We start from the raw sequence: 4545 nt of genomic DNA, 5'->3' as shown, positions 1-4545 counted from the left end.
TCGCTACCAGTATTGACACTGCACTGATACTATGTTGGTGTTTCATAATTGTCAAATTAAAAAAAGTGTTAACATTTTTATTTTTTTATTTTTTTATTATTTAGAATACAGTATTTTCCGGACTATAGAACTATATAAGCCGCATCCACTAAATTTCAGAAGAAATTATTATATATATTATTATATTATAATAATATATTATTATTATTATTATTATTATATTTTTCCATGTATTACAAGCCCCGGATTATAAGCCGCAGATATATGCGTTGTGAAATGAGATATTTACACAGAAAGGTTGTGTAAATGTTTATTTACATACCTTAATTGTTTCCAAATGGTGCCTGTAGCATGGCAGTAAAACGGCTGATCAAACAAAACAGAAGTCACTGTCATGGACCCACTAGCTGCGGAAGCTAGCTCTCCAATCAGCTAAACAGACTCAATAACTCCACGGTGACATTTTGGTGAATTTACTGAGGAATTTGTGAAACAAACAATACAAAAAGATTGTTGTTGTAAGTGTCGGAGGCAGATATTTACATATATCCGAATTTAAGTGTTACTTCTTTTTATTTCATTGTCATATTACAAAACAGCTAGTGTTTTTCTTCCAAATGTGGTCTTTTGGTTGTCTGCAAAACTGTGTGCTTAACCTTGAAGTGAGGAATGTTAGAGAGAGCGATAATAAGCATTTGTTTTGACTAGAGAGACATGACTGCCAGGGGGGGAGGAAGAGAGACTTAAGAGGAGAGGGGGTTTTGGCCATCTTGGCGGCGCGATAGAATGTTCTATATACTGGACTGGTCTAAATATATATATATATGCAAAGCTTTGCAAATATATTACAAAATACCTATTCTGTCTCTGGGGGTTTTTCAACTCAGCTTTAAGTGTCGTAAAGAGCTTGGGAGCGACTTGTGACTTGAATTCCCTGGGAGGAACAACTGGTCCAAAACGCAACAATTCCCCCCCTTCTTCACTGATAGAGCAGTAGTTAAATTTACAAACTTACAACAATAGAACATTCAATTGCGCCCCTAAGATCGTCTGTGTCCCCCCGACCAATACTAACACAGACACTCGTAAACGTGTTAGCATATTAGCTAATGCTAACAACGCTAGCTTCATTACATTACGATAGCATGTACAAATATGCATGAAAACACTCCTACAGAGATCACACATGGGACGGTTTAGTAAGTAAGAATTGTTTTAGTTATATTGAAAAACTTACAAGTGAAGAATCCACATGAGTAGAAACGCTATGGACGACAAAAAGACAGGTAGGGCTAAACAGAAGAAAAAACTGTAGCCATTCACCCAGTTTTACCTGCAGTGAGCAAACTTGCCCAAAAGATGGCGCCAGAGCACAAGCAATGACACCATTCCAGTGTCTTTGCGTGTGTTTTATGAAAACTATTCACATTGCGGTTGTCAGCGAAGAAAAATACATAAATTAGTCGCGCCATTTTATTAGCTGCAGGGTTCAAAGCGTAAGAAAAAAGTAGCGGCTTATAGTCCGGAATTTACAATGACTTGCCTTCTCTATGTCCGTGCTGGTTCCTCTCAAATTCAATTTAATTATCCTTCTCAGCAAGCTTCTCCATGATGAGATCCATTTTGCGATTCGGATCAGAAATCGCCACAGTCTGTGAATCCCACAGCCCGGCCCAATCCTTCCATTGCGACGAACAGCCGTTGGGCTCCTTGAGTGGCTGCCATCGTCTTCCGAATTTGACGACACACCAGAGCAATGCCCAGCCCAATCAGCAGGTGCCCCGCGATCACGGTTCCGAATAGGTAGATGTCTTCCACGTCCTCGATGGAAAGGACTGAGAGGCACATGATTCTCCATTCATCCCAGGAGTCTCTCACGTACCCCGCAGCAATGGTTCCATCAGGGCAGCCAGGCTCCCTCGAACCTCTTTTGCTTGTCGAAAAGACTTTGTGAATTGCGTCGAGAGTCCAGCTGATCATATCCATGTTTGATGTTTAGATTTGAGGACAGCGCAAAGAAAGAGGCTTCAAAAAAGTTCAGATATCATCATCAGGCAAAGCCACTGAGGACAAAAGGATTTGATGGAATGTTCACCATATTTTGTACACTTGGTATGTTAACGTAACATATTATGGTCAAATAACTATAACATATAGAACATGCTATACGTTTACCAAACAATCTGTCTCTCTCGATCGCTAAATCGCTTGAAATCTTCCTCCTCGGTGTCGCCTCTGGTATGTCCTTTCTTTCTGCTGCTCGATTGCCGTTCTCTGCTGCATACTTCACCACGCTTGGGAGATCATCAGCAGAGATGTGAGGCGTTCAAAGACACTGGCGTGGAGCACTTTCTGGCACAAATATTGCATGATGCGTTTGAGAAAAGCGGGTGCTTTTAAACAACACAGTGTTGTGTAACGCTGACGTCGAGAATAACGAGTGGGCAAGTGTAGCATGTGTTCCCCCGCCAGGTGACGCGACACGACTCTTTGTTTTGTTCGTCAATTACTTGGCGTTGTCAGCTTGAAGTCATGTGACAGGGGTGATGATGTCATCAGGTTATTTTGTAGGGGTGTGGGAAAAAATCAATTCGAATCGCGATTCTCACGTTGTGCGATTCAGAATCGATTCTCATTTTTAAAAAATCTATTTTTTTATTTTTATTTTTTAATTAATCAATCCAACAAAACAATACACAGCAATACCATAACAATGCAATCCAATTCCAAAAGCAAAGCCGACCCAGCAACACTCAGAACTGCAATAAACAGAGCAATTGAGAGGAGACACAAACACATACTTGCCAACCCTCCCGGATTTTCCGAGAGACTCCCGAAATTCAGCGCCTCGCCCGAAAACCTCCCGGAACAAATTTTCTCCCGAAATTCAGGCGGAGCTGGAGGCCACGCCCCCTCCAGCTCCATGCGGACCTGAGTCCGCTTTCCAACAATATAAAGAACGTCTACAGTAAAGCAGTCCGTCTGCCGTAAACAGCAATGTTGTGACACTCTTAAACAGGACAATACTGCCATCTAGTGCATTTGATGAAAGCACTTTTGTGCGTGCCACACAGCAATGCATCATCAGAGAGGGTGTTCAGCATGGTTAGAAAATAGTGACAGAGAATAGAACAAGGATGGACAATTCAACCCTTTACTAAACAATGAGTAGATGAGTGTTATGTGTGTGTATATGTGTAAATAAATAAACACTGAAATTCAAGTATTTGAAATACTTGAATTTCAGTGTTCATTTATATATAAATAAAAGAAATAATTTATTTTATTTATATATATATATATATGTATATATATATATATATTAGAGATGCGCGGTTTGCGGGCACAACCGCGGAGTCCGCGGATAATCGGGCGGATGAAATTAAAAAAAATTTGATTTTATCCGCGGGTCGGGTCGGGTCGGGTGGTTGAAATAAAAAAAAATTCGATTTTAAATATATTCAGGCGGGTGGCAGTTAAACCAATTCGGAAATATATATACATAGTTAAATGTTGTTACCCACATACGAAAAACGAGCAGGCACCTGCAGCATATGCCACAACAGAAGAAAAAAAAAAAAGAGATGGACACTTTTACGGAGCGGAGAAGGGACGCCTCGCCGGGGTCCGGGACCGAGGCCCCTTCCCCCGAGAGGGCCCCACCGGGAGCCGTAGCTGAGGCGATCCGCGAGAAGGGCCCGACGCACGTCCAGGGTCACTACCGCGCCCACCGCACCGACACCCCGCCTCGTCCGCGTCACGCGCAGCAGGTAAGCAGCTTACCTGCCCGCCACCCCCGTGGCCGGGGGCTCGTAACAGGGGTCACTCCGCGCGCTCCGCCCGCGCAGCTTACCTGCCCGCGACCCCTGTTGCCGGGGGCGCGTAACAGGGGTCACTCCACGCGCAGTGCGCTCACGAAAGGGGTGGGGCTCACCCTGGTTGATATAGACAGCAGCTAGGACGGTGGCCATGGAAGTTGGAACCCGCTAAGGAGTGTGTAACAACCCACCTGCCGAATCAACTAGCCCTGAAAATGGATGGCGCTGGAGCGTCGGGCCCATATACCCGGCCGTCGCCGGCAGCGAGACGCGCTTGGAGGTGCGCTCAGCGCGGCTCCCATATGATTGCGCACTGGTGTGCGTCTGGGTTGTGAAAGCGTGGCACGCGAATGTCTGTGCTGCATTGGATCAGTCTCCTTTCTTTAACAGGCAAAAGCTTTATAACCTCACTAATGCCTTGCATCGTCTATATTAGATATATAACAACGGGCGGGTGCGGGCGGATGCGGTTCTGATCAAATGTTAGATCGGGTGGATTGCGGATGGTTGATGACTTTCTGATGCGGTTGCGGATGAAATAATTGCCTATCCGCGCATCTCTAATATATATATATATCCATCCATCCATTTACTACCGCTTATTCCCTTCGGGGTCGCGGGGATATATTTACATATATATATATATATATATATATATATATATGAAATACTTGACTTGGTGAATTCTAGCTGTAAATATACTCCTCCCCTCTTAACCACGCCCCCG

This window comes from Nerophis lumbriciformis, linkage group LG17 (assembly GCF_033978685.3).
Source record: "Nerophis lumbriciformis linkage group LG17, RoL_Nlum_v2.1, whole genome shotgun sequence".
In the NCBI taxonomy this organism is placed as follows: domain Eukaryota; kingdom Metazoa; phylum Chordata; class Actinopteri; order Syngnathiformes; family Syngnathidae; genus Nerophis; species Nerophis lumbriciformis.
Note: the sequence above shows the minus strand (reverse complement) of the source record.